This window comes from Mauremys reevesii, linkage group 19 (genome assembly GCF_016161935.1).
Source record: "Mauremys reevesii isolate NIE-2019 linkage group 19, ASM1616193v1, whole genome shotgun sequence".
Classification (NCBI taxonomy): domain Eukaryota; kingdom Metazoa; phylum Chordata; order Testudines; family Geoemydidae; genus Mauremys; species Mauremys reevesii.
In genome coordinates, this window is record NC_052641.1 from 10,897,481 (window position 1) to 10,925,185 (window position 27,705).

Here is a 27,705-nt window from a genome sequence, read left to right on the forward strand (position 1 = left end):
TGAATATGACAAACAAAGAGGAGACAGCTTTTCTATCTGAGGTTCATTAGCTCCCACCGACCTTTTAAATCTGTACCAAACCAGGAAGAAATGTACAGGAAAGGAGAGGGCTTTCACGTCACTTTGCTGGTAATATCCACCCCCCACCCCCCGTGCTCCCCATATCCCTTCCTTTAATGAGTGGCATATCTTTCCCAAGGTTTGCATTTATCAGAGTAAACACCGAGTGGAGCTCTGCCCACTGAGGAGCGCACGGGATGGGAGGCCAACGGAGGAATGGCACACGCTTTGTATATCGCAAGGTTATCTGAATCTGTCTCTCAAGGGCGTTGTCATCCATGAGGCTTGAAACACAGGGAAAGAGGGAGCATGTTGCACACTCAGTATAAACACACGCCGGGGAGCTGTCAACATTGCTCATCTGCAATAGCCTCAGAGGGAGGTGCATGTGGCAGCCAGCTCAGATCTTGACTCTGGAGTATTGCCAAGGCTAGGACAGTGGAGTAGGAGAAGGGCTGACTTTGGAGGCTAATTCTTCTGGCCACAGACACCCTGGTAATGTTGAGCCAGTGGAACCAAGGAGTGGGAAGAGCTAATTGAAAGGATTAGCCCTTGGTCAAAGACATGCCAGCGCTGAGGCTGCACTGCCATCCCAGCCAGTGAGGGCCCAATCCATGGCTGGTACAAATCGATGTCTCTCCATTGGCGTCAGCGCTAGAACCGGCCGGAGTAACTTTGACAGAATCAGATGTTGGGATATGGGGTTCCTTTGAAATCAAAACGGTTTGTGAAATCGGGTCCACTTCACAGGAATGTTGTTTATGAAGAAAACTGTGGGGTGCGGGGAGGGAATCCTGACAATGCGGAAACATCCTGTTTTGACATTTTCAGAATGAAATGTTTTGATTTAAAACAAAACAAAACAGCTTTTTGAAGGTCTACCTCAGAGGACAGCAGCTGGGAGGGATAATTTGCCATCTGTGCAAAGTGGTTTCACCCCAGTGCTGTTGGTTGCAGTAGAATGGCAGAGCTGGAGAGAGACCTGCTGCTGATGGTGGATGGAACATCTGCAGTAAAAACCCAGGCGGGCACTTGGGAGAGCAGGGACCAGGGGTGCCGTGTACAGCTCTCAAAGCACATGCTTAAGGATGTAAAGGGGCAGCAGGTGCAAGCAAAGGGTGTCAGGAGTTTGGGAAGAGCTGCTGTGAAGAAGGATCAGGCAGACAACTTCCATAGCCTAGTCAGAGGGAGACTGAGGCATGAGCCCTCAACATGGGCTTTGCCAGCACCTTGCTCTTCCTACAGTGTTCCCAAGGTGGAAAAGGGTGGGACCCACCAGACTACAAGGGCTGGCAGGGAGGGGAGGGGAGGAGATGATCTCCAAAAGAGATGCAGGAGTTGGAAAACAAAGGGATGGATTAAACTGCTCCATGGCCTAACAAACTCGAGCTGCAGGTGGAAGCTGAGCATGGGGCCGCCCCAAACAAGGCTGAAAGGGGGGATGGCAGAAAGGAGAAGGGGATGACCAGGTGGGAGAGCTGGAGAAATCCGTTGGAAAAGGGGAACACAGTGGTGGAAGCACAGGCTAGCTGGTGGAGTTAGGAAGACAGGGGATGCGAGATTCCTATGGGGGACGGTTCCATGCCCCCAGAGCGCCTAGCATGTGGTATAAAAGAGATGGGGTATTCTAGGGGTTATTGTACCCTATTACTAGACACCCCACTTTGCCAGCTAAAAGCACCAGGTAAAGTGGTGGACTCTTTGATGTTTAGGGGCTTTCCAGAGAATCCCAGCTTTGATTTAAAATCAGTGCCTCTCCCAGCCCTTTCTGCTGAGCAGTGCTAGCGTTTGTTATCTAAATCAGCGAGCTGTCAGATGGCTTTGGGAAACTGCAGCCAGGCAAGCAACAGCAAGGACATGATGAATGCCACTAACCCTCCCACCCAGCCACTCCAAGGCAGTTTTACCTTCAAAGCCTACTCAGGACTGCGTACGAAGAACTCCTCGGAGCTGGGCAAGGGATGGAGTTTGGGGGGAAACTTGCGGCAGGGCAGCCCTATAGCTTGTGAGTGGGGCGAGGAGCCTGGGATTCTAACCTGAGTCTGGCGTGGACTTGACGTGTGGAGTTGGGCGAATTATTTAACTTGTTGGGCTTTTGTTTCTAAGTGTGTCAATGGGGACAGTGCTCGTCTCCCTACACTGGGGGCGGTCGGGAAGATTAATAAATTAATGTGTGTACAGCTCTTGTGTTGAGTGTGTTGTTGTAACTGTACCTTCAAGTAGCTTAGCTACTTAGGAAATCTGGGGGAGAGACGCTGTAGGAGAAGCCCATGTTCTGTTACGAACTGTGGGCAGGTCTACACTACAGAATTACTTCAGTATAATTACGTCACTCAGGAGTGTGAAAAATCCACCCCCGAGCAACATAGTTAGAGGTGTCCCTTGGGTACAGCGAATCGGGGGCGCAGTGTGCTTGGGGGAAGGGGTGGAACTTGGGTGAGGAAGAGGCAGGATGGGGGTGGGAAGAAGCGGGGTGGGAGTGGGTAGCAGCAGGACGGGGGTGGAGCGCTGGCGGAAGGGGCGGAGTGGGGGTGGGACCTGGGGGGAGCACCCCCCCCAGCAGATATGCACTGAGTTTCTAATGTTCCGGGCCCCACACCCCTCTTAGGGACGGCTCTGGACATAGTTACACTGACCTCAGTGTTGGTGTAGACAGCGCTATGTCAGTAGGAAAGCTTCCCCCGCCAACATAGCTACCACCTCTCGCAGAGGTGGATTAACTACGCACGCCGGCATAGAGCGTCTTCACTAAACTACTACAGCAGCGCAGCTACCTTGGTGCTGCTACGCCGATGCAGCGTTTTAAGTGTCGACCTGCTCGGTGTCACTGAATAAAGAGGATCTGTTTCCAGCCCTTTGGGGCCAGAGCGATTCCTGAGCACCACATGGGACCATGAGGAAACAGAACTTAAACACAGTAACCTGAGTGGAAGAATGAAGCAGTGAAAAGCTCCACCAGAGCTGGAACTCTCTGGAAATACAGAAGACAACGGGAAGAGATTTAAACAGCGCTTCACTCTGTATCTGCAAACACCGGGTGCCAGTGAAGAGGAAGCAAGGTCCAGCTCCTTAAAGTCTGATTTCAATGGCGTTTAGGAGCCTATATACCTTTGAGGAGCTGGCAAAGCCAAACCAAAGCATGGTGAGGGGGTGCCACCTCCTTCTGCCTGTCACAGGGTGACCGGACTCTTTAAGAGGAAATGGGGCCAGCCTCATCTCTGGCATAATTAGCAGCCTCCCAGCCTAAGGAGGTGGGACTAATGGAGTCAGGGGTTAGTATGGCCAACACCTGCACCTCATAGAAAGGGCGGGGGAGAGCTCTGAGAGGAATTCCAGGGCCTCCTGAGGGAGGATCTGCACAAAGGTCCCTGGGAGGAGTCCCCTGGAGGGAAGGCAATGGGAAGCTGCTAGGGAAAAGGGCTTCCTGGGAGACAGCCTGGTGAGGCAGTGCTCAGCGAACAGGGCAAGGAAGAGCTCTGCAGTGCCCAGGTGCAGAGCAGGGAACTCCAATGCGAGAGGGACTCTAGGGAAAGCAGCTTTATAGCAGAGCAGGGGAAGACACAAAGGTAGCCCAGAAGCCAGGTTGAAGAGCAGCCCAAGAGGGGCAGAAGAACCTTCTTCTTTGTTTGGATTTTTAGTTGCACTTTTGTTACCCGGAAGGCAGTTGTGTGTTTAGCGACTTGGCTGGAGGAGCAAAGTGCGTCCCCCACACCAGCCCACGTGGGGTGCGGGGGGGTCGAGGGGACCCATCTCAGAGGAGGAAATGGAGGCAGTGACGGCCTGTAATCTGGGGTGGGGGAGGGGTGATGTGGTAGCCACACCCTGTGAGAGGCCCTGAGGGGCCTGAGTCCCCCAACCTTGCAGGGCAGAAGCTTCGAGCCCCGCCCCTACCTAGGGGGTTAAAGTCTCAAGCCACAGCACCCTGCGAGGCAGGAGCCCAGCATCCCCAGGCAGAAGCCCCGAGTCCCAGTGCCTCGCAGCTGAAGCCCCGAGACCTCCCCACCCCCCTCCAGGCCATGAAGTTTTTGTAGCATGTTGGGGGGGGGACATGAAAGAAAAAGATTGGGAACCTCTGCTTTAGAGCCGACAGGGTAAAAGATGTCGTTAGCCATTCCCACTTTGGGGAAAAGACCCAAGAATCAACAAAAGTTACTATCCATAATAGCAGAAGGCTCTTAACCCGTCATAAGTGGCCTTGCTTACACTCCTAATGGCCCTGCTTTAGTTACCCCTGGTGCATAGCCCTATGTGGCCACTATCTTGGTTGAAGAGTAGCTTATTTCAGGGTAGCTTAAACCTGTTCCGAATCGCAGTTAGCTTAAGCCACTGATGAGTGCTGCCAAACCACCTTTTTCATTGGCTCAGCTAAACCACTTTAAAATCACACCTTTAGTGAAATCCCTGCAATGCGGAGTGTAGACATGCCCCTTGGGTGCCCAGTGGCTGATCTGCTGCACCTGTACTTCCAGCAGAGCTCAGCTAATCTCCCTCTGCTAGTCATTAGTAGCCCAGCAACCACACGGAATAGCTTTTACCCAGGTGTATGTATTTGTCCTCTTAGTTCTCTGGGCAGGATAGAGAGAGAGAGAAAATTCAACAGTGGTTGACACAGAGGAAAGAAAACAAGAGGAGAAGTTGCTAGCTGTTGGACTCCATTCCTATGCTCCTTGTGCACCAGAGAAGGGTACCCGGGACAGGAAAAAGCACCGACTCTCAAAGGGAGGCAAACTCCCAACAAAACCACTCCTGGCAGACTCCGGAAGAGACGGACCACCCTGTGCCAGAGCTTCTCCTGAAAGCAGCCAGGTTAGGAAGCGAGGGTCCTGAAGATCGTTGGGGTAGGTGGAGGTTATGGTGGGGGAGGGTCTATCTGGTTCAAGCTCCTTTGCCTCAGATCTGCTGAGCGAGGGCTGTAGTTTGCATTGTAGAGTTTCTCCTGGAAATACATAAAACGCTTGCCTAGAAGCAAAGAACTGCCCTTCCATTGGTCATTCTACCCCACTTAGCCCAAGCAGGGCTCTTTGCCCATCTGTGCTCCGAAGCCCCCTGGCATCTGACCAGCGTTGCCCCTCCTCCCTTCACTTAGCGTCCCCAGTGCTGACTTTCTCGCTGGCATCCTTCACTCCAACTCTTGCACCTGACACTAGTTACTCAACTCAAACCTGCCTCTGCTAGATTGCAAGCTTGGTGGAATAGAGGCCTCTTCTCCTACATCTTTGTAAAGCCCCATGTCCTCCTCTGGCATTATAGAAATAAAAGTTCTTCACTTTTCCCTGTAGCCAATGCGATGTGCTTCCCCATCTCCAGCTCAGGGATGGACACGCAGATCCTTTGGGTTTAGCAGCAGCTACAAACTTTGGCCCACATCACCTGATGTGGAACGGGATCTGTGCAGTTCCAGGTTCTGTGCTTTACCCCTGGATGTTAAGTGGATACATTATTGCCGTCTTTGATCTTGAGTCACTCACGTGGCTGCATGATGTAGTGTTGTTGTGTTATGTGAGAATTTAGATGAGTATATGTAGGGCAGTGGTAGATCTTCAGTAATCCCTACCTCTCATTTCAAGAATGGGAATGATGAGACTCCTTGCTCCTATGTTTTAAAGTTAGCCTGCAGAGCCCTACAGATTTAGGGCAAACATTTCAGCTGAATTCTCCAGTATTTGTTCCCAGATTCCTGTTGGCTCTGCAATCACAGGCATCAGCAGCAAAAAAGGGAACTTGGTGGCCCAGGGGATTAAGAATGGGAGATAGGCCTCTTCCTTACTGGGGTGTGAGTTCGAATGCAGTCCAGGTCACTTAGGGTTTACAAATTGTCATCCTGTGATGGCTGCTCATTCTCAGTCCAGTTCTTCCTAGACAAGTCCCAGCTGTCTACAGTGCAAACCATAGCCTCCCAGTTAACCCCTTGCTGGTGGTCTCAGTAAAGATTGTGCTACATAAAGGGACTATGGTGCCATAGCTGTTGTCAAACTCAACTCCTTCCAGCACACGCTCAGCTTCAATCTCCTGAGTGGTCTGTCTGTCTCTGGCACAAAATTAACTTAAAATTCTGGAAGGGGGTAGGATATTGGGGAAAACATAGTGGCTAAAAGTTCCAGTGAAAATCAGTTACACGGCAGGCGGAGGTTATGACGAGAACACTGTTCTACAAAAACATCAAAATTCCCTGCAATTTTCATCAATCCCTGCTGCAATTTCTCCTCCCCCCACCCCCTCAATCCATGGCAATGTTCAGGAGAAGGATGTCTGTCTTTCTCCGATTTTCATCCTGCTGGCTACGGACGGATGGAAGAGGGAATGAGAGAAAAGCCCATTCCACAAATGTAATTAGGGCTGTATTACTATGTGAATTACTCATTATATTTTGTTTAGAGCCATTATTGGCTGGAATGGCCCTGAAATTGAATTGTGCTGCAGACTCGCAGTCACATTTCATTTTCCTCACATTCATTTGTGGTCAGGGATTGCATTAGAATCAGAGAAGGGGGGTGGGGGTGGAGGAGGAGGGAATTGGGGCGGTGGGGGGGGGGGAGGGAGGATCTCCAGCAGTTATTTCCTCTTGGAGAAGAATTCATGAGGTGGGCAAAGAAACCAAATGAAAACCAAGTGTTTGCCCCGCAGAGCTATGGTGGTTTGATGTGTGTTTTATAGGGTTTTCCTTTCTTTTCAGTAGCATGTAGTGATTGGAGGAAGGTGTTTTCTGACTCATTTGGGAGGCCAGACCTCACCCCTCAAGTGAGGGGTGAAAGGTGCTGGCTTGACACCCTTCACTTATGTAGAGGAGAACGGTGGCACATGAGGCACTGGAAACTCCTCTTGACAGTTCTGTGATCCTAGGACTCAACTCTCCCTGGGAAGGGCTACCCTGGGAAACGAGAAATTAGTTTGGCCTCCATGCAAAAAGCTGATGGGTTAAGTGAGCCAGAGACCATCCATGGTGGTAGAGGAGTTTCATCTGTGTGCAGACACCCACCTACTGGGAACGGGCCTCAGATCAACTCCACAGGAATAGGTCACTGAGAATGCTGCCCTTGCCCCGCTTCCACTCAGTACAGAGCTGGGTTAGATTTGAACCCAGGAGCAGCTCTGTTGGTCTATTCCCGATCCACTGTGGGCCCTCGGCTCCCTTTCTGCTTTCCCTCTGGAGATGTGGTGAGAGACTAATGATTGACAGAGCTGCCACTGACCTCTCATCTTCTTCAGGGCTGTCTTCCTGATTTCTTTCCGGTTGGGTGTTTGGAGCACCACTTCATTGGCCTACCTGAAAGTACCTGGGGAAGAACATGTGTAAGGGTGGATGGCAGGGAGTATTTTATATGCTGATCATAGGTATTTTGGGACATGAGTTTATTCTGGTTTTGTGGGCAGAATCTAGTGAGTGAGAACACGTATGCAATGTTGTAGGAGTTGTTTGAATGCACATGGCGTGCAGATGTTCGCATAGAAGCACGCACAATTGCTTCTGAGTAGTGCAAGGAAATGGGGAAACACAAAGAGAGCAGGATGACCTAGTGCAGTGATACTTGAACTGAGGCTAATGAGCTCAAAGTGGCTCTTTAATGTGTCACCTGCGGCTGTGGCTCTTTATAGCACATGATATTAAAACGGTGTGATTTAATTAATAACCAATCAGGAAGCTTTTAGTATGTTATTAACCAACTGTCATGGATAAAATAATAATACTTGGTCAGTCATTTTGCTGTGAGAATAATTAATACGCACACAATGTCTCCTCGTCATACTTTTGGGTAATTTTGGTCACTAATTTGGCTCCCGAACCACTGAGGTCTGAGTATCACTGATCTAGCGGTTAGGGCAGCAGGAGCTTGGACTTGGGAAGGTCTCAGTTCCCTGCTCTGCCACCGACATCCCATGTGACCTTGGGCATGTCACTTAGGACCACATTTTTAAAGGTATGTTAGCACATAGGCCCCTAACTCTAATTTAAAATCAATGCCTGCGCAATGCATCTTTACCTTTGCCTGAATGCCTTTATAATTCTGACTTTTTGCCTCTCTGGGTCTCAGCTGCCTATCAGTAAAATGGGAATAGCTGCACTGCCCTGCCCCACAGGGGTGTTGTGAGGAGAAATACATTAGAGAGTGTGAGGCGCTCATGTACTCCGGCGACAGGGGTCAGCTGCATACCGCAGACAGGGTGCTGGTCTATGTGCATGCTCAGGGTGTTGGGTGAGTGAGTGTGAAGGGAGCTAGCGGATGGGTGTGTTAATATGGGGACGTGCACATTAAACGGTATGTTCCCATTAGACAGCAAACTGCTCTACAGCTCGGGTTTCTGCTTGCTAGGGAGGCCGACAATGCCCCTGGCTTGCTCTCAGGATTGCTTTAATGAGCAGAGAGGCCGTGGATTAGGATTCTGCATACACCCAAGTGCAAAGGTTGGCTTTGTGATCTTGCACATAGGATCACAACTCCCTTTGAAAGGGTCCCTGGAAGGGCTGTGGCAGGAAAAGACCTGAAAGCAGCTGCAGCAGGAAGATTTCCCCCTTCCTCATCTTTAAACCGTGTCTCCCCCTGCCCCCGCATTGGAATAACAGGGATTATCTACCGGCAGGAGAGGTGTAATCCATTTCTGCCACTGTCCATATGTCAGGTACGATTTTAATTTCAGATAATGTCAAAACCAGATTAAAGCCCTATCATCTATGTAAAAACCCAGCCCTCCTCCCCACGGTATTCTGCACTGAATTACCGGGTCGGCAACCCCTCACACCTCTTCCTGCACAGACATGCTTGGCTGTCTGCAGCATCTCTGACCTCACACGCGGATCTAAACAGGGCCGGGTCTCCCAAGCCTGGCATCGCTCCTCATGGACCCTGAGCTAGGATGACCTCAAGTTCCTCCAGCACAGCTGTATGCAGAGCTGAAGCAGCAGCCCCTCGTCATACACACGTCTTTTCCATCCCACGTTTACTGCCTGGGGTTCTGAAGGGCTACAATAACACACATAATACCAGGTGCTGGCACTGCATCTGCAGAGGAGAGGGACAGAGAAGAAAAAACTGCCAACAACAGTAGAGGTGCAAAGGTTTTGAATCCTGAATCTGTGTGTGCCTCTGTGCACGTGCGTGTCTAGGCATGTGAAAAGGGGTGGCAGGGAGGGATTTTTTTCTCCCTGTTCTATAGCTCTGCTTCCCCTCTTCCTTTTCATTCTGTACTTCCCCCTGTTGCTGTTTGTAGCCTCCTCTGTCTTTCTTCCTTGATGGTCTCCTCTGTTTAGCCTTTGTTGCTAGAAGATACGCAAAGGGTGATTTTCCCCGGTGTGAGGACCTTAGCACATTCCTCTCGTCTTAGAGGCTAGAGCTCCTCTCAAAAGACAACTCGGGCAAATCTCCATAGCTGTCAGGTGCAGGGTGTGCACATAGCCACCATATGGCTCCATCAGGTGGATCATTCTTTCTCCTCTCTAGTGTCTGATGGCCAAGGGGGCCAGTACAATCATGACCTCTCCTTTCATGCTGCTTTCCATCTCACCCTTCCTTGCTCTCTGTCTTGCCCTGCACATCCCCGGGATGTATAAAATGCAGGACTATGGATCTGGGTTCAAGTCCTGGCTCTGCAAGAGACTTGCTGTATGAAACCAGGAAAGTTGCTTAGACCAGCATCATCAGACACAAAGGCCTACGAATTAAACCCCTGTGTCTACATCTAGGAACCTAACAGAAAGCAGCCTGAATTTCCCTGACATCACCAGGGGCTGCAGGTCCACAGCCCCTCCAAAAATCAGAACATTTCATCAGATGCCTCAATATGCATGTTGGTTGCTTCACTTTAGGCACCTGAGATTGAAGATGTTGGGCCAAATTCACAGCTGGGTGTGAACTGGAGCAGCTCCATTGAAGTTCATTGTGCTACACTGATTTACATCAGCTGAAATTCTGACTCTATGGCCTTAACGGATCTGTGCTTCCAGTTCTTCTTCTGTGAAATGGGGCCAAGAAACTGTACTTGCCTCACAGGAGCGAAGGGAGACACAACACTTGGAAAAGTGTTTTGAAATCCTTGCATGGAAGGTACAAAGTACTCTCATTACTTCTAGCTTTCCTGGGTGAACATAGACGCATCTGTTTCTGCCTCGGCTCGTACAACATTTAGCCCAAGCGGCTTCTGACAAACAAGGGAAAAATGGACTTTATGAAAAATAAACAAATCTCTTGTCATCTCTAATCCCAGGTGAAGATAACTCATTCTGTTGCATTATTATTTTGTTTTTATTCCGTGGCTGCTAGAGATGCCAGCTATAGAGAAATGCTCCTCCTGTTTGATTACAATGGGCCTGCCAGTGAGGTGCGTGTGTGTGGGTGAATTGATGTTATCATCCCACGGAATTAATGGGCTGCTGGGTTATTTTCACTGCAGCTGCATTGTAGCAAAGGCAGAGTAAATCCAACCAACCAGCTGGGCTTTCCTTTGGGAAAAAATCAGAAATGCAGTTAAAGACGACGATGATGATAAAGGAAAAGTGTTCAGCAAGTGTTATGGCCACCGGAGAGACCCTGTTCAAAGCAGATAGTACCTGTCATATCACATGGATCTCTTTGGAGATGGGCCGCCATAACCAACCTGCCCAAGATGAGTGGCCATGTGAACTGTGCTGTGGACTGAGAGAGCTTGGTTCTCTTCCCACCTCTGATCCCCTGGACAAGTCACTTCTCTCTGTCTCTTTTTCCCATCTATAAAATGGGAATAATAATGCTCACCCTTCTTTGGAAAGTGCTTTGACATCAATGGATGAAAAGTGTCCAGGGTTATTACCTGATGCTGTCTAGCCTTTGGCTTTGGGGGTTTGCGTGGGATATGCCCCATGTCTGACCCCTGCTTTGAGTTTTATGATAACCAGCCAATGACCTATTGTAAAACTGAAATCATCCCTAGTTGTTGTGTTCTGGGCGTCTTTACAATATTTAAAACGTGGTTAAAATAGCAAAGCTGCCTGGAAGGGGTGGTCACACCTCCATGTATTTTCACATTGCAAAATACGATGCCCACGGAGCTGCCTTGCTTATGGGCAGCAAACACAAAGGATTCAGCTCAGAACCTGCCAGAACAAATGCATATGCAAGTGAGTCCTATAGCCCTGCCCCCTCCCCACCTCCAACTCTGCTTCTGATGCCCTGTCTGAGGGAGCAAGTGATCCCAGCTGGTCTCAATTGTCATGACAAAGCACAGGGGATGCAGCCTCCTGTTCCTTTCAGGGCTCTAGAGATCATGGACCAGAGTCTCACCTGCACCTTGTGGAGTCATTTAAACAAGTGGAAAGAGGGAGCAAACCTCTACCACATCGGAATGGCAGCAGTTGGAGCTCACTTTGCGGAGCTGTCATTGAGCCGGATTCTCCTCTGCTAGCCCTGTGTAAATGGGGAGTAATTCCACTGAAGACTATGGGATTAAACTGGTGTGAATGGAAGGAGAAGTGGGCCCAAGAAACATGACAATAGTGAATGGTGCCCAAATTATGGCTAGAAAAATAAGAAAATCTATTGCATCTTGGTTATGTCCCATAACTATTCTTTATATATGGGCCTTCTGAGCCACATTAGTTCCCTGGGTGGACAAAGAAGAATTGCCACTATACTATAGCTTGGAAGACCGAGGGCTACACTCTGCAGCCTCATGAATCACCATCAGAATTGCCAGCCAGTTTCCCCCTCCTTTTATTGTTGATGTATGAAGTGGTTCAAGGAGAACACTGCTTGATTTTTCACATGTGGGGTTGAGCTTTCGTGACTGCTGGCAGCTAAAAGGGGCGGGTGGAAATCTATACGTTGATTTGCAATCCAGGCACATTTGCTATGAAAGATCATGGACGAAGAGTGAATCTGGAAACACCCAGATGCCATTTCAAACAGCATCACTTTTTCTGAACAGAACGGCACTTTAGTAATGTCAATAGAGTGGGACTGGATGGCTCAGGGGACTGGCAATGGGGAGACAGAGCTGGCCACTGATATGAACCCGGCCCAGGCTGATAGTGATGAAAATGTGCTACTGTGAAATGAGTTAGTGGGTCTCAGTTCCTAGTGGACAGGTGTCCACATCCCCAAATCACCAGAGACTGAATGGACAATGGAGAGTGAGCTGCTATTGAGACTGTCCTTCCAGATTATTGCAATTTATCATGATGTCTAGGGATGAAGCCACACAATCTGAGAAGGCCCTAAATGGCACAAAGCATAGCAGTGCATCATCTTGGCAACACAAGACATGAACATATTGCTCAGCTGCTCTGCACTGGCTCCCAAATGAACACAGAGTCTAGTTCCTATATTCAGAATCTTCCACCCAACTGGTGCTCCTGAGGGCATTCTGCGCCAAAACATGAAAAATTCTGCACACAGTATTTTAAAATTCAAGTTTATTTGTCAATAAATAAATGCAGAGGCTCTAGCACGGCAGTGGGGAGCACAGGCCACTGGTTGCACGAAGGTGGGAGATCACCCTCCAGCCCCCACCTCCGGGACATGGACTCAGTGGTGAGGCTGCAGCCTGGGCCTACCCCAGAAACACCCTGGGGCCCTGCCCATCTGCACCAGGCAGGCTCAACCAGGCAGGATCCAAATATGGAGGCGCTCAGTGTGTGGGGTGAGAGGGTTCTGTGTGGGACCATCTGGATGCAGGAAGCTCCATGGGGGGGGGTGTCTAGGTGTGGGGGGAATTGGATGCAGAGAGGCTCGTGTGTGTGTGTGGGGGGGGGGTTCTATGTGCAGGGGCAATGGGACTCTGCAGTGGCTTCCAGGTTAAGCTGGTTGGGGCTCAGCAGAGGGGTCTGGGTGCTGGGGGAGTGGGGCTTGGTGGGGTGGGCTGGGTGTCTGGGTGCAGTTGGGGATACGTGGTGTGGGGGTCTGGATGTGAGGGCTCAGGGTGGTGCAGAGGGTGGGGGTTTGAGTGCAGGGAGCTCAGTGGGGGTGGTCTGGGTGCAGGGATGGGGGTCTGGGTGCAGGGGTTGTGGTTCAGTGGAGTGGGGCTCAGCTATGGAGGGATAGGGGAGTTCTGGATGTACTGGGTGAGGTTTGGCAGAGGTGTGTATGGGAGGTCTGGATATATGGGGGTTGGGTGGATGGGGGAACAGCTCCCCGTACAGTGACCCCACACAGCTGAGGAGCAATGTGGAGAGGAAGCAGAGGAGGATGCTGAGCTTCTTGCAGCTGGGGGAGGTTTCTGGGGGTGGGTCTGACACAGCCCCAGCCACTCCTTGCAGGAGAAGAGGAAGTCCCATCCTCCCCTGCCTCTAGCCCAGCCAGGACTAGCAGCTGATCTTGGCTCAGGGTAGGAGCCACTGGTTGAGGTATCCCCAGCCCCACAATGATTTACTTGTCCGCCAGCTTCTCCAGCTGCCTGAAATGATATACCTGTGCTGGTAGGGAGTGGTGGATGACTGCTCTTGCAGCTTCCCTTTACTTCCTTGGCAGAAAGTCACTTTTTTTTGCAGGGAAATAAATAAATCTGTCAGTCACATAGAAGAACATAAATTGTTGGGCAAAAGTCAACATGATCTCTGTAAAGGGAAATCATGTCTTACCAATCTACTGGAGTTCTTTGAAGGGGTCAACAAACATGCGGACAAGGGGGATCCCATGGACATAGTGTACTTAGCTTTCCAGAAAGCCTTTGACAAGGTCCCTCACCAAAGGCTCTTACATAAATTAAGTTGTCATGGGATAAGAGGGAAGATCCTTTCATGGACTGAGAACTGGTTAAAAGACAGGGAACAAAGGGCAGGAATAAATGGTAAATTTTCAGAATGAAGAGGGGTAACTAGTGGTGTTCCCCAAGGGTCAGTCCTAGGACTAATCCTATTCAATTTATTCATAAATGATCTGGAGAAAGGGGTCAACAGTGAGGTGGCAAAGTTTGCGGCTGATACTAAACTGTTCAAGATAGTTAAGACCAAAGCAGACTGTGAAGAACTTCAAAAAGATCTCACAAAACTAAGTGACTGGGCAACAAAATGGTAAATGAAATTTAATGTGGATAAATGTAAAGTAAGGCACATTGGGGAAAAAATAACCCCAACTATACCTACAATATGATGGGGGGCTAATTTAGCTACAACTAATAAGGAAAGAGATTTTGGAGTCACCGTGGATAGTTCTCTGAAGACGTCCATGCAGTGTGCAGCGGCAGTCAAAAAAGCAAACAGGATGTTAGGAATCATTTAAAAAAAGGGATAGAGAATAAGACAGAGTATCTTATTGCCCTTATAAATCTATGGTACTCTCACATCTTGAATACTGCGTACAGATGTGGTCTCCTCCTCTCAAAAAAGATATACTGGCATTAGAAAAGGTTCAGAGAAGGGCAACTAAAATATTAGGGGTTTGGAACGGGTCCCATATGAGGAGAGATTAAAGAGGCTAGGACTTTTCAGCTTGGAAAAGAGGCAACTAATAGGGGATATGATAGCGGTATATAAAATCATGAGTGCTGTGGAGAAAGTGAATAAGGAAAAGTTATTTACTTGTTCCCATAGTATAAGAACTAGGGGCTACCCAATTAAATTAATGGGCAGCAGGTTTAAAACAAATAAAAGGAAGTTCTTCTTCATGCAGCGCACAGTCAACTTGTGGAACTCCTTGCCTGAGGAGGTTGTGAAGGCTAGGACTATAACAGGGTTTAAAAAAGAACTAGTTAAATTCATGAAGGTTAAGTCCATTAATGGCTATTAGCCAGGATGGGTAAGGAATGGTGTCCCCAGCCTCTGTTTGTCAGAGGGTGGTGATGGATGGCAGGAGAGAGATCACTTAATCATTACCTGTTAGGTTCACTCCCTCTGGGGCACCTGGCATTGGCCACTGTCGGTAGACAGGACACTGGGCTGGATGGACCTTTGGTCTGACCCAGTATGGCCATTCTTATGCCCTTATGTTCTTATGACATGAATTCTGTGCATGCACAGAATTCGAATTCGCTCAGGAGTAAACCGGTTTTGACTACCTGAGAGATTGCCTTTCTCTGTGCTACCATGACCTCCCATGACAGCTACGTTCTACCAAAACAATGAAGCAGTCAACCAATAGGGAGGGCTGGAAATGTGGGAGATGAAACTTATTTAGCAACTGTACCTACATAATGGAACTCCTTTCTAGAAGAGATAAGGAGGACCACTGATCTCATTGCATCAGATCTATATTTAAATCCCATCTCTGTCTTAGCTTCCTATAAATAAATTATTCTCTCTCACTCATACTCTCACACACACAAAATAAAACAAGCCGTTTTTCCTACGGATAGGGAAGGAAGGAAAAAGAGTGTGGGGTTGTCATTGGGGAATCTTGAGTAGAAATAGGGAGGTTATATTATCTCTGAATTTGACACTACCGCGACCTCTGCTGGAATACTGTGTCCAGCTCTGGATGTTGAAATTGAAGAGGGTTCATAGAAGAGTCCAAAGAATGACTGAAGGATTGGAAACCAGGCTTTATAATGATAAATGCAAGGAGCTCAATCTGTTTAGCTTTACAAAGAGAAGGTCAAGGGGTGACTTGATCAGTCTGTAAGTACCTACATGGGGGAACAGAAATTTGATAAGATGCCATTTCAATCTAGCTGACAAAGGTATAACAAGATCCAATGGCTGGAAGGTGAAGCTAGACAAATGCAGGCTAGATATTAAATTAGCCATTGGAACAACTTACCAAGGATTGCAATGGATTCTTCATCAATGGAAGTTTTTCAACCAGGGTTGGAAGTTTTTCTAAAAGATACAGTCTAGTTCAAACAGGAATTAATTAGGGGAAGTCCTACGACCCACTTCATACAGGAGGTCAGACTAAATGATGATAATGGTCCCTTTGGGCATTAAAATCTATGAATTGTTATTCCAAATATTTAAAGTTGGAAAGGTATTCCGATACCACAATGATGTGCACCAGTTAAGTATCTAGGCATTATTGATAGGGGAAAACTGTCACTGCGGCTGCCTCTAGTGCAGTATCTGATATGTAGCTAAGGAGGTGTTTTCATTCTCTGGTAGCAAGGGGCTAAATCTGAAGGTAGGACAAGAAGTAATTGCCTTAATCTGCAGTAAGGGAGATTTAGGTTACATAGTAGGAAAAGCTTTCTAACTGTAAGGGTAATTCCGCTCTGGAATAGGCTTCCAAGGGTGCTTGAGGGATCCCCATCACTGAGGTTTTTAAGAACAGGTTGGACAAAACGCCTGCCTGGGATGATCTAGGTTCACTTGGTCCTGCCTCAGCGCAGGGGGCTAGACTTCGCCTCTTGAGGTCCCTTCCAGCCCTTCATTTCTATTCGATCAGATGCAAAATTTGGCTGTGGATCCAGGTTTCAAACACTCTAAAAGGTCAGGCCTGTTCTATCCGAGTTTTGGTTTGGCCCATTATAAAGTTCCTGTAGGAAAATTTGGATCAAGATGTTAGATACACCAACACAAAGGGTTGTTGAGGCCTACTAGCGGGTTTCTGGCACCTTCTTCTGAAGCAGCTGGCACTAGAATCATAGAATCTCAGGGTTGGAAGGGACCTCAGGAGGTCATCTAGTCCAACCCCCTGCTCAAAGCAGGACCAAACCCTAGCCTAGGCTAAATGGCCCTCGGGCCTGATCCAGTCTGGCAGTGCCTGTGTTCCCATCTCTGTCCTCCAAGGGTGGGCTATTCAAAAATGCTCAACATTGGCCGAACTCTGTGACCATTGAAGTCAATGGCAAAACTGCCAGTTGACTTAGAGTATGTCTACACTGGAGACTGTAATTTCCAGCTCCAGAGTAGATATAGCCTCAGATGGCAGCAGAGTTAGGCCAATGAAGAGCAATGGACTTTGATGGAAGATGAGATGGCCCAATGGTGAGAACTTCTGAAAACCCCACTCTAGAGCTCTAAAACTAGCACATAGCAGGAGCACTTATCTAGCTATTTAATAATTAAGCTTTTTGTTTTGTTTTTACATTCAAAAGCTATGCCCAGGGAAAATGTCATGCCAGGCCAGAGTCCTGAGAGCCTTCTCCACCCGTTCTCATTAACGCAAACAGCTATGAGAACGGTGCTGCACCGAGGAGTGTTTGAACATGTTCCTATTGATTGAAAATGAATAATTATCACCCTCTCCCCGTTCCAGGGCTTTGTGGTGAGAGGAAACACTAAGCGGGATTAATAACTACTTTTCATTACTTTTAATGCAAACTATTGATTTTAAAGTGTTGTAGGGTATGACAGTTTATTACAATAAGACAATAAAACAGACTATATGAAATAATTGAGAAGAATCTTTTTTCCTTTTTCCTGCACGATGCTAGGACGTTATGTTCTGTGGATGCGGAGACATTTATGGCAAACTCTCTCCAGCAATGGCAGCTTAAGCACTCTATAAAACAGCACTTTGGAGCTGGAGTATTATAAATAATAGGCAATAAAACTGGTAAATGGGGCTTTAATTTGATTCCATTATGTCACGGAATGACAGCAGGGCGGGGGCAGAGCTGTGAGGGGATTGGATGCTGCCTTCAGTTTGTCAGCATGATGTGAACGGGAGGGCAGGGGCAGTGCCATGGGTATCACCATACCTGTGTGACCAGCAAAAGCAAACATGGATTCTGGACCTGATTCTGGGAGATGAGCTGCGACTCATGGGTGGGGGCAATACGTCAGGCCCCTTCCCTGCCCTGTGTCTGATACTTTAGACAATATTTGCCCTGCTACTGTAGCCTCTGATTCACCTGCAGGTGGTGTGAACCCACTGGCTGCCGTGTGCCACCTTCTATGAACCTGCCGTCCCGGCAATGACTATTTCTGATGCTCATTCTGCACCTGGCATGTATCCAGTGGCTTCCATGTGCACTCAGCTAGAATGCACAAAACTCCTTTCTAAGGCACCTTGCTTATCACACGCCTGGCATATGCCACCACCATCCTCTCGTCCGGTGTACAGAGATCCTCCTCCTGGATGGCCTCTCCTTATCTGCCTGCAGAGCTACCCCAACCAAAGTCCAGGCTGACTCCTCTCCAACCACCTCTACCTGCTCTGCAGCTGCCACATTATTATTAGTAGTAACATTGCGGTAGCACTTAGAGGATCCAATTAAGGATCAGGCCCCATTGTGTTAGGTGCTGTACATACACACAAGACAGTCCCTGTTCCAAAGAGCTTATGTAACCCACACACCTCCAGGGTGTGGTGGTGTGTCCCATCTAGTGGTGGGAGGGGGGAGGGGGGGAGAGAGAGAGAGAGAGAGAGAAAAAAAAAGTCTCCGCTCTACAGCCTTAGCTAACAGCCAGTTGGCTTTTAGCTCATGCAGTAGAGGCTCATGCTTGAGGCTCCAGGTTCGATCCCATCCACCGACGACCGGGGTCCGTTGGCGTTACACTTACACTCCTCATTGGGTTCCACATGCCATCGCAACAAGATCCTCAAAGCCTGTCACTTATCCTGCACCAGGCATATACTTGCTGCTAGTTAATTACACCCTCATTGGGAGCCCACCAGGAATTCCCCTGAGTTATTGCTGCTTCTCCTTTAGCCGAACACATGCCACCTTCCGCGGTGTCCTCCTTCCTCAGCTACAGCCTGCAACCACTTCTGCCTCTTCCAGCGCCTGGCACAGCCTAGCTGAGGCTCATGAGACTGAGCAGAGCAGGCCGCGTAGCAATACGAAGGTGCTGAGTGGCGGCCTGGGGGAAGATCTCTGCATGCATTTTACTACACATAGCAGAAGCACAATTGATTAAGAACAGATTTCTGAAAAAGACGCAGGGCAGGCAGGACTATCATGGCTTGAATCTAATGTGGCGGAAGAGCTGTTTTCATAATGAGCTCAGCAAACAAATGCGCACTTAATTTCCCGAATGCTCTGGAAAATCAGCACAGCGGCTCCTTACTGGGCTTTCTTCGCCTGTCTTTTGCGAGCGGTATGTCGATGAACTGCCAATGGGTGTCACTGCCTGGCAGCCAGCGAGAGTCGATATGCATGGCCCGTTCCTCTTTGGAAAGCAGAGAGAGCACCGGCATGGAGGATGCAGTTGTTCGGGGGGACTGGATGGCTCAGGAGGCTGGTAATATGATACAAAATCTTTTGCTTCAAGGCTACCGGCTCAAATCCAACTGCTGAGAGAAAGCTATTACCATCTGAGGGCTAGTCAATATCTAGTGATATGTGAAATAAACTGGGGGTCTCAGCCCAGTAGTCTATGTTCTAAAACCACTGGCACTAATTAGGCCTCTGGTTGTTAAGGCCAAGGATTGACTAGGACGTGGAGCTAAGAAAGCCTCTGCGTTGTTTAGCTGGTGACATATACACCTTCTTCTGGTCCCTTCAGTGTGCACATTATATCAACTCCCGTGTTACACTCTAGGGTGACCAGACAGCAAGTGTGAAAAATCGGGACAGGGGGTCAGGGTAATAGAAGCCTATATAAGAAAAAGACCCAAAAATCGGGACTGTCCCTATAAAATCAGGACATCTGGTCACCCTATTACACTCTCCCCCTCTCCCCAATATGCAGCCTGTCCCACTGAGTCCAGGTGTGAGGGAGGGAAAAGAACCTGAACCAGCAAAGCACTTACGCATGTGCAGAGCTGCACATATAGGAGCAGTCCCATTGACTCCAGTTCTGGGGTTCACGTACTTAAAGTTAAGCAACTGGTGTAGCGCGTTGCTGGGTCGTGGCCGAAATTAACCTCAGGGGCATGTGTATCTAACTTACATCACCTCCGGACGGCACCCAGCCCCTCCTGGGCAGGGACAAGGCACTGCGGCAATAGCTAGTGTCAGCGTGAAGCCTTCATAGGTGCTGCCTGGGAGTGAGTATATTACAGCTGGGCCTGAGCTGTAGGATCTGGGTTCTCTGAAGCTGTTGAACACCCGGCGTTTTGGTTCAGTTCACTATGGACAGAGCCGTGGACTATGTGTATAGGGTCCGATTGCTAGGCCATTTGTACAGCTTTGCCCTTCTTGGCTCTCAATCTGGCGCAATCCCTGAGTGCTAAATCAGCTTTAGGTTGGAAGCTCATTGGTAGGGTGGCCATAGGTCCCGTTTTGGCCGGGACAGTCCCTTTTTTTTAAGCCCCATCCCAGCCGTCCTGAATTTTTTGGCAAAACTGAGGATTTGTCCCATTTCCTCTTGCCCAGCTGATCATCAGTTGGCAAGTGCAAATTGGAGAAATGCCCAGTTTCCCCAAAAAAGTGGGGTGCGACCCTGGCGGGGCACGGAAGAATGTTCTGGGGGAGGCGGGAGAGCGGCAGCCTTTAGCGAAAGGGAGGGAGGACTCGGGAGAGCAGCTTGGGCCAGGCCAGCCCCACGCAGTGTCCCATTTTCCCTTTGGGAAAATATTGTCTCCCTATTCACTGGGACAGGACCTTCCTTTTGTTTTGTGCTTGTACAGCACCTTGCACGATGGACTTCTGGTCCGTGACTGGGGTTCCTGGGTGCTACAGCAATACAAACAAGTGAAACAGCACTTAATAAAATAGATGGGCTGGGTGGGTGAGTCAGCCTTCCGGACGTGGGACCTTCTGCTGAGCCAGCGCTGGGCCAGCAGCAGTAGAAGCAGTGAGTTTGGGAGAAGGGGAAGCTGCTTGGCTTAGTGCCATGGACTCCATCACGGGTCTCTGCCCAGAGCAAAACAGGGGCTGGTGGGTATTGCACAGTAGAAGCACAGCGGCGGCTGGTGCATGTAATGGGATAATACTCTCCGCTGCAGTGCGCCGGTCCAGTCAATACAAATTCAAAAGGCATTTTGCAGGCGTTGCGCCAAAGGTCAGGACTTAAAAAACCACAAGCCATGGAGATGAGACCTGGCCTGATTTCACCTGGCAGTATAGCAAATTGTTGTTATTAATTTAATAGTGGTAACCACTAGGAACCTCAGGCATAGAGCAGGATTCCATTGTGCAGCATGTTATATAAATATATAGATATCTCCCCTCCTTTTCCCTCTTTCCAGCCCTATTGTTAGACACCAGTGCGTTAGTTTAGGACAGCGTGCCAGCTTCTTTTGCCCTGGCTGGCTGGCATATCGGCCCCAGGGTTGTTTAAATATTATTGCTCTTCTGCTGTTGGGGTTTTCTCAGGCTATTATTGCATTTCCTTCTTTCTTTCATTTTCAACCTCAAGTCAAATCTTTCGTGGCTCTTCTAAAGAGAATATTATTGATATCGCTGCAGCTTTTCCAGCCTCTTACCTAAGCACATAATCAGGCAGGGCTCTGGGTTTTTTAGAGAGGCGATTACACACGCAATACAGCTGCCGAACCCCATCAGAGCTACCCCAATCTATTAGAATCTGCGCCCTATACAACGTATACGTCCGAAAGAGAAATAACGAACTAACTTTGCTGCATGCACTATGCAGACAGAGGGTTGTTTTTTGGTTGGTTGTTTGCGTTTGGCCTGGTCTTCTTCTGTGGTCTTATGAAGTGTTTTCACACTGCGACAAGATGTGTGTGTGCTATGGATGCGTTGCCTAGACAAAGACTGAGCCCAGCGGGCATCGAAACGATCCACCAGAGAGGGACCATGGAACAGCCTGGCCAATACCCTGCCATTTGGTGCACTGAGAACTGATATATGGGTATTTCTTGCAATGCCAAAGGGGCCTAGTGCCAGAGAGCAGCTGGCTGATGTGCGAGGGGGCAAGATAGGGTGACCAGATGTCCCGATGTTATAAGGACAGTCCCGATATTTGGGGCTTTGTCTTATATAGGTGCCTATTACCCCCCCACCCCCATCCTGATTTTTCACACTTGCTGTCTGGTCACCCTAAGGCAAGGCCAGCTGCTCAGAGTCCCTTAGGGGAAGTGGCCACCACAAGGAAAGAGACCTCACTGATAAGGAGGAGAGATTGCAGCTGGGAGACCCAGGGGAAGGAGACGGGCCAAGACAGGAGAAGAACAGACTGCAGTTAGCCAGTTGCCCTGGGCACTGAAGCCTGCACAGATCAAGGGGCCAAATTCATCCCTGGTATAACTCCAATAGTGTCATTCCTGGGAAATGGAACAACACTCTGGGGAAGAGGCTAGCACAGGGGAGAGACTCCAGCTGGAATATGGGCTTGGGAGAGGGGACGAGGGAGGAATATACTCCAGGCTTGGAGAAGAGCCAGGACCGATGGACCCAAGTGGGCAGAGGCCCAGGGGAAAGGACCGGTAGAGGGGCTGGCGAGACCCCAGGAGGGTGATGCACCCTGTGCAATCCATGCCCTGCTTGCACCTGCCTTTTGCACAGGCCTTGCATAGCAGCGACTCCTCCATGGGAGGAGGAGGGCGAGAGGGAGGGGGAAAGAGACTGTTCCTGTTCATCTATGGTTAGCTGGCAGCATTGCCATGGTAACCAGAGGCTTCCTAGGAGGGCAAGGGAGGTGGAGGTAGAAGCAAAACATGCCAGCCGGCTTTGCCCTGCCCTGGGATTTGAGGTGGGGAGGAAGTTTTACACCAGGAGCGAGAACAGCAGTGTAAACAGCCCAGGCACTGGAGGGGTCTTCCTGCCGGAAGCCCCCGGTGAGAGAGGCAGAGGTGTGCGCAGTCTGTGAAGAATGTGGTTAGAGCAGGCTGCATGGATCGCAGCAGCTCCCAGCCACCCCACCTCAGCCAGGGTGGGGCAGGGAGACCCTGCTGCACTTAGAGACACCCAGGGCAGTGGCTGTTACAGTGCCTGGCCTCCGAGGAGTTCAAAAGCCTTTGCCCCAGGGCTTAATTTGTGCCAGGGCTCAGCCCTGGTATCTCTGGGTTTGCCGCGTCAGTTATGAAAGTAAAAAAACAAAAAAGTCTTGAGCCCTGTCACCTCTTTCCCTACAAATTAAGCAATGCTTTCCACCCTGGCAGGAGTTAAGCCTATTAACACCACTGTTTGTGTGTGCGGGAGTAACAGCCCCCTGTGTAGAGATGGGGGAAAATAAGGCAAAGTGGCTTACGCAGCGCCTGGCAGCGAGTCAGTGTCTGAGCTGGGATGAGAACCCAGGGCTCCTGATTCCTGTGTTGTAACCTATGCTCTAGGTATTTTGCCGCCCCAAGCACAGCAGGCAGGCTGCCTTCCGCGGCTTGCCTGCGGGAGGTCCCCGGTCCCTTGGATTCGGCGGCAGCCTGTGGGAGGTCCCCCGAAGCCGTGGGACCAGCGGACCCTCCGCAGACAAGCCACCAAAGGCAACCTGCCTGCCGCTCTCGTGGCGATCGGCAGAGCGCCCCCCGTGGCTTGACGCCCCAGGCACGCGCTTGGCGTGCTGGTGCCTGGAGCTGCCCCTGCCCATGCTGGCGCCATTCCCTTCCCCCTTGAAAGAAGACACAAAAGGAAGGGCTTCCTGGCCTCTCCCCATGGATTTGGAGTTGTTGTTGCTGAGTGGGAGGGTCTTTCCGTCCATCTCACCCATGTGTCTAAGATCTCGGAGTGAGTTTCAGGGAGGAGGTGTGGGTTACTGCTCATACCTACTTCTACTGGTTGAGGAGGGAGGTCCTTTCCCAGCTTGGTCAGGGCTTGGATTGGAGAAAGGAAGTGACTGGTGATGCTCTCCCAAAGTTCATCTACAACTCAAACTCTGCCTGCAGCCCTCTCCTGACTCCAAGGGGAGAGGCCACTCTCTGCATGTCATGCAGCTCTGAGTAATATTATCTTCTCTATTCTTCTGTGTGGCTTGACCAGCCGTGAAATGGATAAGCGCTGACATTTAAACAACCATCATTATGCTCCAGAGTTAACACTGATTAAGATGAACAGGAGCACTTCACACCTCTTGGACCTATTGATTCAGCCTCTCAGGAGACTCAGGTGCCGGTTACACTCGATTTATGTTTGTAAAGTCATCGGTGCGACTAGAGAGACACTTCAAGCTTTTTCAAATGAAAGCTCTGCCACAGACTTCCTGTGTGACCTGGAGCAAGTCACTTAGACCCAGAAACTGAAAGGAATGAGGTGCCTAACTGCCACTGAAGTCAATGAGAGTTAGGTGCTTAGACACCTTTGAGGATCTGGGCCATAGTGTCTGTGCCTCAGTGCCCCATCTGTACAATGGGGATAATAGCACTGCTGCCTAGCTCACAGGGACATTGTGAGCACACATACAGAAAGATTGTGAACTGTTCTGATACGACAGTCATGAGCGCCAGACAAGTACCTCAGCTAGATTTATTTTTGGATTTTTGGGGGGGTGACTAATCCCATCTAACAAACGCCTATGGAACTGCTTCAGTAAATAAAGTACAATTTCCCCCCTCCCCATCCACCCATGCACACCCCTTGTTTCCATTCACCGGGCAGGTTTCTTTGGTGACTATAATGATGCAGGAAATCTGCAATTAGAGACTGAAGGAAATACACCGACCCTCCACTACTCCTGCGCTGCAAATGTAATCCAGAGGGAAACAAACTCTAATCTCAGAGCGACTGGGGGTGAATTGATCCAAGATTGCGGGGAGTGTGCAATCGAATTGGCCCAGTTCATGGGATGAGAATGACCCCCGCAAACAACGTAGGAAACCAGGCAGCTGAAAGAAGAGCCTGAGGGTGGCGAGGGGGAAGGAAGGGCAAGGGAGATCCCAGAGAATCTCTCTGCTTGAGAAATCAGACCAGGGGAATGAGCGGAGTGAAGGTGGGTCTCTTTCTGCATGCATCACATGGGGGAACAGGCAGCAGAATGGAGGGTTGGGGGCCGGGAGGGGAGCCAGGGGGTATTTCCGCAAACAAAGCGTGTGAGAACAGGTGGCAGAGGCCAGGCAATGGGGAGGGTGTGGCAAGAGGACAGTATGTTCTGAGAGGAGAGACATCACCAGCCCTCCTCCTCCTGCGCACAGGTCCTCGGGGAACCTGTTAGCAGAGCTGTCAGAAGGAGGGAGCAGGGGCATAAATAAAGAGCCTAATAATGGACTTTACTCCTGCTGTTGCTTCCTCTCCCAATCAACCCAGCTTCCCTGGGGTGGAATACCTGGGAGGAATGAGCTGGCTGGAGCAGAGAGTGAATGCCGTTTATACCCCTATCACAGCAGGTGTAATGAGAGAGGGAGGAATAGCCTCTTCCCCAGCTTTGTGTCTAGATGCCCGAATAGCCTGATGCCATAGTGGGCTGGCCATGGTCTTGAGAGCACGGTGTGAGACAGGAATGGACTAATTCCTTAGTGAGGAAGGATAGGCGTGTTCACCGGGCGCTTGGGAGGCCTAGGGTCACTTTACAGCTCTGGGCTGTCCCTGGGCAAGTCCCAGCGCTTCTCCGAGCCTCGGTTTCCCACCTTTAAAATGGGAAATGAATACCTCCTTTGTCTGCCTTGTCTAGTTAGAGGGTGAGCTCTTTGGAGCAGGGCCTGTCTTTTGCTGTGTGTCTGTACAGAGCCAAGAGCCAACGGGCCTCTCTATGCTACTGTAACACAAACAACAGCAATAATAGATGCACCCATTAAACTGTTCTGCTTTTGGGGTGGCTCAGCCCGAGTGACTTGAGATATTGCACAGTCATAGCACCTTCCATCTGAGGATCAGCCTCACAACAGGGCTGAGCGATGGGCAAACATTCTTATCCCTATTTACAGATGGGAAAACTGAGACACAGTGATGAGGAGTGACTTGCCCAGGGTTACGCAGTGAGTCTGTGGCAGAACTGGGGCTGGAATTTGGAACTCCTACCCCTACGCCTTGAACACCAGGGCAGCCTGTTGCCATCACTAATACCAGCTCTGCTCACTTGTAGCATGTGCTGCTGTGTCAGTGCTAGGGAGATATTACAATTCACTTTTCTGGTCCTGCACCTTTCAGTGGAAAGCCCTGGCCAGTGCCGTGAGTCAGTCTGGCTCTTCCTGGGTGAGTCACACACACGGTGCTCTCTCACAGAGACACACGCAGACAGGTTTGCACTATCTTTCCTTGGTGTTTCCCTTACTCTGCAGTCCAAGCCAGCCCTGGCTGAATGACCACGCTTCACTCACTGTGCATGGAGAACCGTATGTGCCCAATTATTGAAATGGGAAGTGCTGTGCTTGGCGGCTTCTAACGTCTTCCATTTAAAATGCCCCCCTCCATCCGCAAAGAGATGGGGAAATTGCCCGGCACGGATCGTGCTTCCAGGTTTATTGATTTTATTTAAAATGTTTTGCTGGCTGGGACGGCCCCCAGGAGACGTGCATACGGTTGTGCTCCAGCCATACGGTTGTGCTCCAGCCAGCCCAGTCCAAACATAACGCTGGGCACCACCTGGGTCCGCGGAGCAGCCTGCTTTCACTCCAGGGAGAAGCAGAGGCCAGAACAATCGGGAAGGGGGTTGAGCTGCATGGTTCACACCCAGCAGAAAAGCAGGCAAAGGCAGCGAGGTGGGGAAGGGTTCTTGGACCTCAGCTCCTGGCTGCTAGGTGTTTATTATCAACCCGATGTCTGTCCATGTTCTTTCACTGACAGGGACCTGAGAGTAGGGAGCGTGGCTCAGCTGAGTGTGTTATTGGATTATCAGCTGATTAGCGCTGTTAAGGATCCACTCTTGAATAATCAACAGGTTTTTCAGCTGCCGGGTGCCAGGAGTGATTAGGGGGACAACATGACAGGCAGCCCAGCTGATGCAATGCACAAAGTGAGCTGATGGGCTCGTTGTCAAGGGGCAGAGATGGACAGCAATGGGTGACCGTGGTACATGCCTTTCCCCGCATCGTTTATGCTCCATAGCTAATACCTGTCTAGCAAATTCTCCTTTGCAGTCGTACCTACCAAAAACATGACAGCACTGAGGTTGCTGTTGTGTTTAAATCACTGCCTGTCATGCTGACAATTATTGTCTCATTGTTTTCTTGTACTCCCGCATCTGTCTGTACCCGTCTGTTGTCTCTTGTCTGATTCTTCCACCCTGAGCTCCTTGGAGCAGAGACCTTTGGGTTATGATTGTACCGCGCCTAGCACAATGTGCTCCCCACTACAGTAATACAAATAAATAATAACAATAACTTTAAACCTTCAGGGCCCCCTCTTTACACAGCATCAGCTTAGGATTTTGGGTCCCCTCTCAGTGATGTTAGGGTTAGAGGTACCCTCAAATTCCCCTGTGTAGACGCCATGAAGCAGCATCATGGGTGTGGTGACATCAGGCCTCCATGTCATGATACTGAATGATGTCACAGCATCACGGACAGCACTGCCTAGCACGCTGACCAGCACCGTTGCATTGTTTCCTTGTACTCCCCCATCTGTCTCCAGCTGTTGTCTCATCTTATATGTGGCCTGGAAGCTCTTTGGGGCAGGTACCCTCCCTTGGTTCTGTGTTTGTACAGCACCTAGCACAATGGAGTCCTGGTCCACGCCTGAGGCTCCTAGGTGCTTCCATACTACACCTTATAAACAACGAGTGTCGGCGTCATCCCACACTGGTGCAGCATCTTGCCCCTCCATTGCTGTAAGCAGGGCGAGAGCTCGTTCCCACCCGAGCCCTTACTTTCCCCCGAGCCACCACTGCCACGGCTATTGCCAGCCCTTGACCAGACGTACACCTCCCAAAGAGCTCGGCGAGCCAGAAGGGGGTTTCCCATTGACAAGGGTGCAGAGCTCTGTGCACGTAACAAGGCCAGTGTGTAGCTCAAAGCCTGCTCCTGGGAACAGCCGTCTAGCATGAGCACTGCCTAGATCCATTGTCTGGGGCGTTAGACCTCACTGAACAAAGTGGGGCAAGTAAAGGGGATTTAACCAGAGCACTGGAGTCTGTAGCCCTCTGGTTATCTCCTT

The 27,705-nt window shown here is 49.8% G+C and overlaps 1 protein-coding gene across 3 annotated transcripts in view; it reads left to right on the forward strand.

The window, feature by feature from the left end:
• Positions 1-3,422: 3,422 nt before the first annotated feature.
• LOC120386604 (CMP-N-acetylneuraminate-beta-galactosamide-alpha-2,3-sialyltransferase 4-like) overlaps positions 3,423-27,705 on the forward strand; it is a 96,572-nt gene continuing 72,289 nt past the window's right edge. The window contains exons 1-2 of one of the 3 annotated variants that reach the window (XM_039506023.1): positions 3,423-3,757; positions 4,622-4,898. The gene's annotated coding sequence lies outside the window, so the exon portion shown is untranslated. The remainder of the gene's footprint in view (positions 3,758-4,621; positions 4,899-27,705) is intronic. The other 2 variants (XM_039506025.1, XM_039506024.1) reach the window with 2 other exon arrangements.